This window comes from Puma concolor, chromosome B4, assembly GCF_028749965.1.
Source record: "Puma concolor isolate L17-30 chromosome B4, mPumCon1.1.hap2, whole genome shotgun sequence".
Classification (NCBI taxonomy): domain Eukaryota; kingdom Metazoa; phylum Chordata; class Mammalia; order Carnivora; family Felidae; genus Puma; species Puma concolor.
In genome coordinates, this window is record NC_141673.1 from 25,500,253 (window position 1) to 25,513,886 (window position 13,634).

Genomic DNA, 13,634 nt, shown 5'->3' on the forward strand with positions numbered 1-13,634 from the left:
GTCATAGGTGAGATGACAGATACCATGAAAAACTATATTTTCCTCTTTTTCATTATCTTTTTTTCCCAGGACTTTACTATCTACATAGTAAAGACAGAGCCCTGTAATCCCTGGCTACTTTTTTTTTTTTTTTAAGATTTTATTGGTAAGTAATCTCTACATCCAACATGGGGCTCAAACAACCCCAAGATCAAAAGTTACATGCTCTAGTTCTACCAACTGAGCCAGCCAGGTGCCCTCCCTGGCTTCTTAATGCAAACTTTCTCACTTTCAAATGTAAGCACCTCAGGAGGTGAGGTACCCACTTCTGTAACCCAAACTTCTCTTCTCCCTTTTTCTCCAATGCCAGACTGGCCCTGAAGAATTCCTCCCCTGGACTGTGTGGAGACAGATGTTTAGAAATGGAGTTTCTTCCCACCATGATTTCCTTTAACATTTTTTAACTATAAAAATTACATAAAGTGGGGCACCTGAGTGACTCAGTTAAGCATCCGACTTTTTTTTTTTAATGTTTTATTTATTTTTGAGACAGAGAGAGACAGAGCATGAACGGGGGAGGGTCAGAGAGAGGGGGAGACACAGAATCTGAAGCAGGCTCCAGGCTCTGAGCTGTCAGCACAGAGCCCGACGCAGGGCTCAAACTCACGGACTGTGAGATCATGACCTGAGCCGAAGTCGGACGCTTAACCAACTGAGCCACCCAGGTGCCCCAAGCATCCGACTCTTGATTGCAGCGCAGGTCATGATCTCATGGTTCTTGAGTTCAAGCCCCACATCAGGGTTCTCTCTCTCCCTCCCTCTCTGTGTTCCTCTCCTACTCACACGTGTGCACTCTCTCTCTCTCAAAATAAATAAAGATTTTTTGAAAATTACACAAAAATTCATAGAAATAATTACCCATTTGTCCCTATATTAGATGTATAGCAAACAGCAGCGTCTGGCTGGCTCAGTCAGAAGGCCATGCAACTCTTGATCTCGAGGTCATGAGTTCAAGCCCCACATTTGGTATAGTGATTACTAAAAAAAATTAATAAACTTAAAAAAAATTAAGAACAAATAAATAAAGATGTATGACCAATATAACTTTAAATTGGATCATCAAGAAATTGATCTCTATTCTATAATAAGGCACAATGGTTGTCAGAGTTACAAATCATCATCTGCTACCATCTAATCTAGTACCTTTTTTTTTTCAAGATTTTATTTTTGGGGTGCCTGGGTAGCTTAGTTGGTTAAACATCCAACTCTTGATTTCGGCTCAGGCCATGATCTCATGGCCATGAGATTGAGCCCCACATTGGGCTCTGTACTGGGAGTGGAGCCTGCTTAATATTCTCTCTCTACCTCTCCCTTTGCCCCTCTGTGTCTTGCTTGTGTGCAAGTGTGTACTCTCTCAAAAAATATATGTATATATTTTTTATTTTTAAGTAATCTATATACCTAACATGAGACTCAGACTTAACAACCCTGAAATCAAGAGTTGAATGTTCTACCAACTGAGCCAGCCAGGCAACCCTCTAATCTAGTACTTTTAACTCTGTAGTTCATTCTAACTATAGCTATTGCTATCTTCAGCAACAAAATACATCACCATAATAAGGTACTATCACCACTATCAGCAAACACATACCATTTATCATGCACCTAAGTAATTGGCTACGTCTATTTTTACATATATTAGCTCATTCAATCCTCAAAACAACTCTGTGAGATCACCCATTTCACAGGTAAAGGGAATCTGAATGAAGGTCTGTTTTGACTCCAAAATCACTGAAATTTTTTTCTAATTAATACTCTGAAAATCCTTCCTGGTCACACCTAGTTCCAGAGTTTTGACACGATAACATTTCATAATACTCTAACACAATCTTTTTTTTTTAATGTTTATTTATTTATTTAGAGGGGGGTTGGGGCACGGAGAGAGTCCCAAGCAGGCTGCACACCATCAGCACAGAGTCTGACTCAGGGCTCCATCCCACAACTGTGAGATCATGACCAAAGCCAAAATCAAGAGTCAGACACTTAACCAACTGAGCCACCCAGGTGCCCCTCTAATACAATCTTTTAGATTCATGCTAGAATATTAGACTTTTAGAGGGATAAAGGCTTATAAAATACAACTGTGTCTGGGAAGGCAGTCCTCTTTGAAAGAGAATAGTTTCTGGGGGAAGAAAACATGAAGTGAGAAACACGGAAAAGATGCTTGTCCAACCAGCCAAATTAGCTAAATCAATCCTAGAAGCAGCTGATCACAGACAGTACAAGCACAGCTTCACCAAAAAAAAGTTGGCCTTGAAGTCCCATGTGCACTTGTTTTAGCAATCTCCTACTGACTCTTTGAGAGTCTTTGTAAATGTCACCTCCTTGTCAAATATTCTGCTCCCCATCCTCATCCTCATCCCACCCCACATTCCCTCCACCATTTTCCCATAGCGCTTTGTAAATGCCTCTATTGTGACACTACATTGAATTTACCTATCCATACCTCAAGCCTGTGGGGGAAGGGGTTACCATATCTTATGTTTGTGTTCCCAGTGTACCATGTAGTGCCTGGAACACGTGGATGGAATGAAGGACTGATGAATGACTCAATGAATGAATGAAATGGAAAAGCAAAAATAGAACTAAAAGTTAGGAATAAAAAGAACAATGAGGGGGCACCTGGCTGGCTCAGTCCAAAGAGCATGTGACTCTCAATGTCAGGGTGTGAGCTCAAGCCCCATGTTGGGTGTACAGATTACTTAAATAAACGAACAAAAAAATAAATAAATACTTTTAAACAAAGCAATGAGTTTTCAATAACGAAGAAGTTCCTTTATTTAGTCATACCCCTTCATTTTACAGAAGAAAAAACAAACTTGTGGGGCACCTGGGTGGCTCAGTCGTTTAAAGTATCTGACTTCAGCTCAGGTCAGCCTGCTTTGGATTCTGTGTCTCCCTCTCTCTCTGCCCCTCCCCTCCTGCTCATTCTCTCTCTCTCTCTCTCAAAAATAAATAAAACATTAAAAATTATTTTAAAAAAAAGAAAGAAAAAACAAACTTGTTATCAGTTAAATGACTTGTCTAAACTAGTTACTATCAGGGGCACCTGGCTGGCTCAGTTGGTAGAGCATATGACTCTAGATTTTAGAGTCATGAGTTTGAGCCCATGTTGGGCATGGAGCCTACTTAAAAAAACAATAACAACAACAACAAATTAGTTAATGTCAGAAGCAGGGCTAGAACACAACAGGTCTATTAACCTCAACTTTTTGTTTCCCTGATCTTTTCTCATCATTATAACACTGATCACACTGTATTGCCAGTCTTCCCCGGCACATCGAGCTCCTTGAAGGCAGTAACAATGTCTTATTGATCTCTAATCTATCCCTTGATTATAAATGCTGAAGGTAATGAATATAGTCCTTTGTGCCATAAAAATGACCTCAAAATCAGATATGTGGGTTTGCAATCCCCTTTAACACCACTTCTATACTAATTTCCACACTGTCGGAGATAATCTGAATGAATTTTAGTGAAACAGTGAAATAACTCTGAGCTTTAAAACCAAACACACCTGAGTTTAAATGTCAGTTCTGAAATTTATTGTGATGTCAGGCATATTATTTAAAATTTCAGAGCTCAATTACTTCACCTGTAACCCAGATCAGAAAGGCTAAGAGGGCAGGTAATAACACCTATCCTGCAAACTAGCATATTATAGGTGTTCAATTAAAGGGTCGTTATGTTATTGTTGTTACTGTTAATTAACAAATTAGTGAATTCATTCATTACAACATGGAGCATTTTTTCAACTTCTCCCTGCATACCACCTGTCCTTTAAACCATTTCCAGGCAGATTTCTCTAGAAATTTTCTGAGTGATAACCGCTATTTCCTGACTTCACACAATACTGAGTGGCCAATACACAACTTTTAGCATTGGATTATAAATTCTATCTTGTGCTATTCTCTAATTTTTTATTATGCACATATCTCATTTTTCCCATCAAATTGTAAGGTTTTTGACAATGTAATGAGGGTAATATGTAATATGTAATAGGGTAGCACAGAGAGAATAGAAGCAGAGAATTGAGTATAGAGGCTAATTATAATAGCGCTGACAAGGAATGATAAGAATGAGAGCTGGGGCAGTGGCATTGAAAAGAGAAATAGGTCTCAGGGACACTTAAATGATAGAACTGGCAAGATTTGGCCCCTGATTCAATGTGATGGATAATGCTGGGTTGGGGAATAAAAGATGATCGTAAGGTATCTAAAATAAATGGTTGACTAGATGATGATTCTATTATCTAAAATAAGGAGTAAAATAAAAAGAAGAGATTGGAGACTGGGAGTGGGAGAAGGAAGGACAAAAGGTATTAAAGACATGTTAAATCTTCTGCAAGTAGGCACAAGTGGTCAATAAAAAGAGAGAGAAAAAGATCTAAAATACTGAAAACTCTTGGTTGGAGAAATTTCCTCAGGAAATAAAGCAGCTTCTGAACCTAAGCTGTACAAGATATAAAAGAGACTGAGGTGGGGCAGAGAGGGTACAGAAGCAGGTTGTCCAGTGAGGCCCTGCAGGGCAGAAATAGTCCCAGATGGTAAATATTATAAGTAAAGAAATTTTTATTTGCCCTAAGGAAGAATTTTCTAAAAACATGAGGTTTCTGAGTCACCAAATCTTGGAGGAAACAGCTGTCCTTTGGGATCCAGGGAGCTATGTATCCCATTGTATGACTCTGGACCAGTCATTTTGCCCCAGCTTCCACTGTCCTATCTGCAAATTTCAGACCAAAGCCATTATCCTTATTATTCAGATTCTAGTGCTTATTGGACACTTCCTGTATCACTGAGTATAACCAAAGAAACAGATTCGTGACCATCAATGCATTTCACATAAAATGCAGATGGAGTAAATAAGGATACAGCTCAGATCAGGAAGATGAGTAAAGTTTTAATTATGAACCAGTTGATCCCTACACCCATCCTACAATGAGTAGCTTAGAAAGCACATACATTTCTGGGGCGCCTGGGTGCCGCAGTCGGTTAAGCATCCCACTTCAGCCAGGTCACGATCTCGCGGTCCGTGAGTTCGAGCCCCACATCAGGCTCTGGGCTGGTGGCTCAGAGCCTGGAGCCTGTTTCTGATTCTGTGTCTCCCTCTCTCTCTGCCCCTCCCCCGTTCATGCTCTGTCTCTCTCTGTCCCAAAAATAAATAAAAACATTGAAAAAAAAATTTAAAAAAAAAAGAAAGCAAATACATTTCTGTTTCTTCTTTGAGACTGTCTTATCTGTTTTTCTGTCCTTTCTCCAAGGTCATGAGTTTACCTATTTATGAGTGAATACATTTTGGTGGAAGAGCTTCTATAATTATGATAGAATGACATCTCAGTTGATTTGGACACCTTTAAATGTAGGTCAAATTAGCTTGGCAAGGAAGCAATCTAGCAGGAAATAAACTACAGGTAAAATTCTCTAAATCAATTTTTCTCATTATATTTATACAAATTCTTCTTGGAGATACTAACACTATCTTCTGTTTAATTTAGACAGTCAGGTTTAAGGACTTTTTTTCAAAAGTAGACAAGTTGAGAGGTGGGAAGTGCTTTAATAACTATCTCTCAAAAGAAATCACTTCCATGGTATCTATAAAGTACACTGCAGAGAACAATGGTATCTATAAGGTACGCATGCTGTGAAGAACAATGGCTGGTCATAGGAAGATTTGTTTTCTAATCCCAGGTCTGATCAATGCCGTGTGGCTTCAGACAAGTCACTTTATATCTTAATAATTTCCTCAGCTATATAATGATAAATATGAAGAAAGATAATGTGAAAATTCTTTGAGATATAAATTGTCTGCAGTGAAAGGCTTTATAACTAATGCACAATTCCTCCTTTCCTCAATCTATTTATATAGATATGAGGTCCTTAATATATCTTTGAGATAACTCATAATCCTCTCCTCCCTCCATTAGATTTGTTAATCAAACGATTGAAAGTATTTTGGTAGATGGGGTGCCTGGCTGGCTCAGTCGGTTGAGTGTCCGACTTTGGCTCAGGTCATGATCTCATGGCTCATGAGTTCAAGCCGTGTGTCGGGCTCTGTGCTGGCAGCTCAGAGCCTGGAGCCTGCATTGGATTCTGTGTTTCCCTCTCTCTGCCCCTCCCCGGTTCATGTTCATGCGCTCTCTCTCTCTCTCTCTCTCTCTCTCTCTCTCTCTCTCACACACACACACACACACACACAAATAAAAATAAACAAAAAAATTTTTTGAAAGTACTTTGGTAGATAGGTAAAAAATTTAGTGGCAAAACCTGCTAAAAGAAGAAAGCCAAATGCCTCTGAAAAAAGGTAAGGGTATGTTAAATGAAAAAAATCAAAGACTATATATACATTTAATGTGTTTGTAAGACATACTCCGTCTTTATTATTTTTCAGATCTGTCAGTTAAAAAACAAAAGTAGTTGGGGCGCCTGGGTGGCGCAGTCGGTTAAGCGTCCGACTTCAGCCAGGTCACGATCTCGTGGTCCCTGAGTTCGAGCCCCGCGTCAGGCTCTGGGCTGATGGCTCGGAGCCTGGAGCCTGTTTCCGATTCTGTGTCTCCCTCTCTCTCTGCCCTTCCCCCGTTCATGCTCTGTCTCTCTCTGTCCCAAAAATAAATAAAAAACGTTGAAAAAAAAAAAAGTAGTGGTGTAATATACTCAAGAGGTTTAATATTATGTTAATCAAAGCTGACAACTGTGAAAACCATTTATTTTTGTATGTGAACCACTAATTTCAGATGAAATCTAAAATACTCAAGTCCCAGTTGTTAACACTGAAATGCCAACAAAAACCTTAAGGAAATCTTTTGTAGCTAGATTATACTGTTACGCATTTATTTGAGAAACTAAAACATGTATGTAACTAATGTATCTAAATCCTACTGTATCACTGCAAATGCTCCAATAAAATCTACTTGGTCAAAATTTGAGCAAATTATACTACATAGCTTAATTTAAAATCTATGTTGTCATTCATCAAATTCTGATAACTATACCCTGCAATTTAGTGTATGTGGTTAGAGCATTGCCTAGACTCAACAAGTCCAAAGTTGCATTCCCATTCCTACTGGAGCCAATTGACTTGAAAAGGAGAAAAATATCAGTAACCTAGCACAGCTTGCTTTCTATCCACTTTCTCTGATTTTGGTGAAAACTGAGTTCAAAGGACACTTGATAAAATTGTGGATGAATAGCCTGTGTAAAAAAACTACCTGAAATGCCACCTTCACAAAGTACAGTACTCCCTCAAACTATAAATAAATGGAAGAAAACAAACTTTCCTTCTCTAAATATAGGGAACAGAGCATGTCGTGATCCAGTTTAGGTCTGCCTCTCCACTGCTAAATCTAACACCTCCAGAGAAGATCCTAGTCTGATGTGTGAATATAAATAAATTGATTAAATCCTGAGCATGTTTCCTCCTCAACTGTAAAATGAGGATAATAATACTGACCTCCTTAGGACAATTGTGAGAATTACAGTAAGCAGTGACTATAAGCTAACTATTAAGTGAAAGCAGCAATAATAGTAGCAGCAGCAGCAGCAGCAGCAGCAGCAGCAGCAGCAGCAGCAGCAGCAGCCATAGTTATCATTCTGTCCTAATACATAGGGGATCATGTACAGGTCTAAGAATAAAATCTAAGAGTGTATTTTAAGAAGGAAAAGGTGATCAACTTTAGCATATTTTTGGTAAAGGAAGATCAATGGTTTTTGAATTTGACCAGGAAGAAATTGCTGGGGAGCTTGTTTTAAAAGAATACTTTCAGGGACACCTAACTGGGTGGCTCAGCCAGTTAAGCATTCGACTTCAGCTCAGGTCATGATCTCAAGGTTCCTGAGTTTAAGCCCCACATTGGGCTCTTGGCTGTTAGCACAGAGCCCACTTTAGATCCTCTGTCCCCCTCTTTCACTGCCCCCCTCCGCTCGTGTTCTGTCTCTCAAAAATAGACATTTAAAAATAAGTAAATGAAAGAATATTTTCAAAGCAGTAAGGTGAGAAGCCTGATTGTAGGTGGCTAATGAAAAGAAAATGGAGATGGCAGGTATAAACCAGGTATTTTCAACATCCACCAATCACTATCATAGAGTCATGATGATTTTTTTTAAATCAGAGAAGGACTTATATTTCTAGGCTTTTTATTATAGTTCTCATTTACAGAGAGTTTTAGGATTCAGAAAAATAATTACTAAGATTGTCCTGTTGCCATTGTTCTAACTCACAAAATGTTCTATTAGTGGTTGACAATGTAGAAAACTATTGAGGTTATTTGGTAAAGAGTACATTGATGATGAATTTAAAACTGATAGGTAAAGTGGGCAGGGGGAGGCAAACCATAGCTCTAAGTAGACAGGAGACTGAAGAAAAATGAATTTTTATTGATTGTAATGAAACATGGTTTCAAGGCAACTATTCTCGGGGTTTTGTAACTCGTTAGCATGCCGGAGTCTCATGCATTATTGGAATTAACCAGACAAATCACTCCACCAGCTAAGAACGGCCATGCACCACCACCCACAGAATCAAGAAAGAGATATCAATCTGTCAATCCTGTTCATGCCTTTGGTTTCCCGTGTTGAGTCAAATTAAGCAGTAGGTTCCACTCCTGGTGGCAACCTTCTGCCAATTCCTTTAAGTTTCAGCTTTGCAACCATACTCTCCCCCTGCCCCTCCCCTACTCCCATGCCCAACCAGAATCCAAAGACTTTGGTTTCCCAGAAGCTGCACCAGTGCATCACCAGTCGGCATCATTTATGTTCGGAACTATGGCAACTATCTCTGTGCCTTTGAGATCTACTGATATAAGCCTCTCATTGATGATATAAGGGAGAAGAGAAATTAAGGGGTTGAGACAGGAAGCTATACATCAAGCGATTTCTTTCAAGATGTGGAAAACTGGATGTTTAAAAGCAGAGGCTTAGGAGCCAGTGAAAAGGAAGAGAACAAAGAAATGTTAGAAGAAACAGAAAAGCTTAGCAACAAAGTACCTCACATGTTAGGATAGGATAAGATTCAATAATAATAATAGCACCTCACATTTATTGGGAACTATCATCATTTAAAAATTTTGTTATATCTTTGTGTTATGCATAGTAGCAGCTAGTAGAAATACCACAATTCTGATTTTTACTGGTGTCAATAAAAAATCTGCAAATTATATAGAAAGATCATTTATCTTAAGTTTTGGACTTAAGTTTTACCTTGAATTCATGTAGTACTTCATAGTTTACAAAAGCATTTACATAATCCTCAAAACGACATGAATCTGCTGAATCAGTTTTGTAATTCCCATTTTCAGAGAGAATCTCAAGCAGATTCCATGCCCTGCGCAAAGTCAAAAGTGGGGCTTGGTCCCCCAACCAGGAGATCATGACCTGAGCTGAAATCAAGAGATGGAGGCTTAACCAACTGAGCCACCCAGGCTTTTTTTTGTTTCTCTTAAGCTCACAGTTGATTATGAAGAAAGAATTCTTACATTTTCGGTAGATATTTAAAGGGTTGGACTTCCTAACTAGCATTCATCTTAAAATAAAATTGTGGGTTTTTTTTTAATGTTTACTTATTTATTTTGAGAGAGAGTGAGCGCAAGCAGGTGAGGAGTAGAGAGAGGGAGAGAAAGAGAAAATCCCAAGCAGGATCTGCACTGCCAGTGCAGACCCTGATGCAGGGCTTCAACTCATGAGCCATGAGATCATGACCTGAGCTGAAATCAAGAGTTGGACACTTATGCAACTGAGCCACCTAGGTGCCCCTTAAGATAAAACATTTTATGTTCATTCAGATTTCCTCTATTTCCCCAAAGACCCACTGAGTGCCTGATGCTGTTCCACCCCTAATCAGGCCTCTCCAAGGCAACACAATATCTATGTGTGTTTCCCATTTTCTCTGTCATCCCCCAAATTTAAAAACCTATTTCCCATTATCTTCACAGCACTGTTCATTTATCTAATTCACTAATTTGCAATAAGACACTAAAACTATTAGGAGCTTGGGGTGCCTGGCTGGCTCAAGAATCAGGGAACATGTGACTCTTGATCGTGAAATCATGGGTTCAGGCCCCATGTTGGGCATGGAGCTTTCTTGGGGAAAAACAACAACAACAACAAACTAATAGGAACTTAACAAATTATCCCCCTCTCGCCCAGATTTGCATTTTAACCTGGGGTCTTAAATTGTTTTAATAATATGGGCATTTCTGACCCTCATAATGGAGCCAAGGCAATTTGGTTTTTCCTGGCATCCCATCACACCAACACAACAAAGGCATACTTTATAGTACTTTTTGTACAAATAATGTACATTACATGTACATCAATATTAAACAAAAAGGGAGAAAACTATTCATAATGAGACTAGTCAAAATTATAATCCTCTTGCCCAGTGTGATTGACTAATAATAATGTTAAAACTAGATTTTGTCTTAATTCAATAAAATGTTATAAGCATAAGCAAATAAGTTAAATGTTTAAGTCATTCTTTAATATTATCATTGGTGTTTATGAAAAGAAGAAGTAACTTCATAAGTATTCAATAGTGAATTTATACAAATTTCCTTCTGTGATCAATCCCAAGTCATTTTAGAATTTTCATGCAAATAGATGAAAGAAAACTTCATTGTTGCTAAAAAGACTTCTTTATGCCACCTTTTGTTTTCAGATTGACTCATCTTTCATTATTTTTCTATAGGCCAGGAATCATGTGTTTAGTTTAAAAATTAAGAAACCTCTACCAAGCATCCATTCTGCTTAGTTTTGTAAATATTAGTTTAAAGACCAAAGATAAAATGAAATAGATGGAGGCTATCTGCCTTACATACAACCTCCTTTCCTTTTAAGAATTTCCTGTGGAAATGCGGTTTTCTAGAACTTCATCTCTGGTTAACCGAGCAAGGAGAAGCTTACAGACACAAACAGATGGCTAAACCAATGACTGTCACCAAGAGGGCCCTATGGCCTGAAAGGAAGTCACCTTAAGACAACAGAGAAAAGCAGGGTGATCATCCTAGCTCTTGCACATGAAGAATTATTAGCTTTTTTTTTAAGCTTTATTTTTAAATAATCTCTACATCCAACATGGGGCTCAAACTTACAACCCTGAGATCAAGAGTCACGTGCTCTATCTATGGAGTCAGCCAGGCACCCCAGAATCATTAGCTCTTTTTACTGTATGCATATATACTGAATCTACAGTATGAGGTTTCCTTTATATGATGCAGTACCTTACTACATTAATTGCTGCTTTATACTCAGCTTTCTGTTTTTTTGCAACACTAAAGGATTTCAGTTTCCAAAGGGTTTGTGAAGATATAAATAATTATACAAACAATTATGATTAACCACTTTTCTTAATTGTTTTTTTTAAATGAGTTTAGGGGTGCCTGGGTGGCTCAGTCCGTTAAGCACCTGACTCTTGATTTCAGCTCAGGTCATGATTTCATGGTTCATGGGTTCAAGCCCACATCAGGCTCTGCACTGACGCTGGGGAGCCTGCTTGGGATTCTCTGTCTTCCTCTCTTTCTGCCCCTCCCCTGCTGGCTCTCTCTTAAAAATAAACACTTTTTTAAAATTAAAAAAAAAAAATACGGGTTTAAAAATATGTACAGAGGCGCCTGGGTGGCTCAGTCAGTTAAGCACAGGATTTTTGGTTTAGGTCATGATCTCATGGTTTGTGAGTTCAAGCCCCACATCAGGCTGCCTGTTATCAGTGCAGAGCCCACTTCAGATGCTCTGTCTCTCTCTCTCTCTCTCTGTCCCTCCCCCCTCTCAAAATTAAATAAACATTTTAATTAATTAAAAATATGTACAGTATAAAATAAATTTAGATACCCCAATCATCTTCCCTCACGAAAGATTATTTTCCCTCATGAGGGATGCCTGGCTGGCTCGGTTGGAAGAGCATGTGACTCCTGATCTCAGGGTCATGAGTTCAAGCCCCACATTGGGTATAGAGATTACTTAAATAAAACTTAAAAAAAAAAAAAAGATTACTTTCCCTCATGAAAGATACTTTTAGTATCTTTTTGGCATGGTTTACTAAAGCTTCAGAAGTTAGAATTTCCAGTTCTAACCCTTTTCCTTTCTCTCTCTGCTTCTCCAGATCCTTTCCCTGCTTGCTATGAGAAAAGGAGGCTAAAACTTTGTTCTACATGTTTCTCATAATATCATAACTAATTTTAACCTTTATGGTATTTATCCTCCAATTAGCTATTACTTTAGTAAAAAGTAAACCTCAGGTTAAAGGGTTATAAATATGAACAAATCTCAGTTCCTGACCTCAAGGAACTTTACAGGGCAGTAATGATCCTGAGAGAAATAATGATAAGTACATTTACTTTTCTCTTTATACTTTAGGAAGGGTTTAAACATGCAAAAGTTCATTTGATGTTTAAAACATCCTTGTAAGGAAGATAGGACAGATACTATTTCCCTAACTTTACAGAGGAGATAAAAGTAAAACATGCAACACATTTAAAGAACTAAAAATATTTAGATAAACTGTCATACATTGTGATTATAACTAGATAAACATGTTATAACATTATACACACACATACATCCTTAACTTATCCTTAGAAAGGCATCCAGGCTTAAGAAAATATCTCATTTGTTTTCCACAATGCTTAAAATCTCATCTTTTAAATTTATTTATTTATTTATTTATTTATTCATTCATTCATTCAGATTTTATTTTTAAGTAATCTCTACACCCAATGTGGGGCTCAAATCACAACTCCGAGATTAAGAGTCTCTCACTCCACCGACTTGAGCCAGCATGGACCCCTATGGGGGTCCTCATGGACCTCATTTTATAATCCCATACTCAGTGTCTATAGGTTCCATTATAAATAGTCAGAAATGCAAAAAACATTACTAAACACTAGAATTTACTACATGATAACTGGGCTCCTTAGAAAATGGAAGTTTGGAGTAAAGAGTCCTAGAATAACGTGGGAAACGATTTATTGGGAAAAAAGAAAAAAAAGCCTTGATAAACTGATATAAAGCCCTGGGCACAAGCAGCCTGTGGATTCCTGAAAAAATTGAGTAGGATGGAGGTGGAGAAGATATTAAAAGGAGAGACAAAATGACTAGCTTTACAATTTTGCTGCTGTTAATGACAAAACCCCCGGGGTCCTTTTCAATTTCCAGTAGGCATATGTTGTACTTTTCAAGGTATAAGCTTCCCTCACAGGCCACTAAATAAACACTTACCAGCCCTTTAAAATTAAATCAGTTTGGGGGTCTTCTACTTCTTAACTTGCATTTGCCTCCCTTACCTGCCACCACCCTCATTCTTTGTTTCTTAGAATTAAAAAAGCCTAGGGGCATCTGGTTGGCTCAGTTGGTAGAGCATGTGACTCTCAATCTCAAGGTAGTGAGTTCAAACCCCACAATGGGCATGGAGCCTACTCAGAAAAAGAAACTAAAAAAAAAGAAAGAATTTAAAAGAGCTAATTCTAAAGCCATTTCTTTCTGCTCATGTTCCACTCTCTATATTCACCTACTAAGACCATATGTTGTCATCTGCTGTTCTAATATTTCTCTCTCAACTCTTTTCTTACATATTTGCCTCAAATTTAAGGTTTTTGGGTGACTCTATTTTTA

General features: G+C 38.2%; 1 protein-coding gene and 1 long non-coding RNA gene across 4 annotated transcripts in view; one reads left to right on the forward strand and one right to left on the reverse strand.

Annotated features, from left to right (window-relative positions):
- Positions 1-13,634, reverse strand: part of LOC147578972 (uncharacterized) — a 50,331-nt gene that overhangs the window by 30,893 nt on the left and 5,804 nt on the right. The gene's annotated exons all lie outside the window — the stretch shown is intronic.
- USP44 (ubiquitin specific peptidase 44) overlaps positions 1-13,634 on the forward strand; it is a 56,169-nt gene that overhangs the window by 4,925 nt on the left and 37,610 nt on the right. The window lies entirely within an intron of this gene.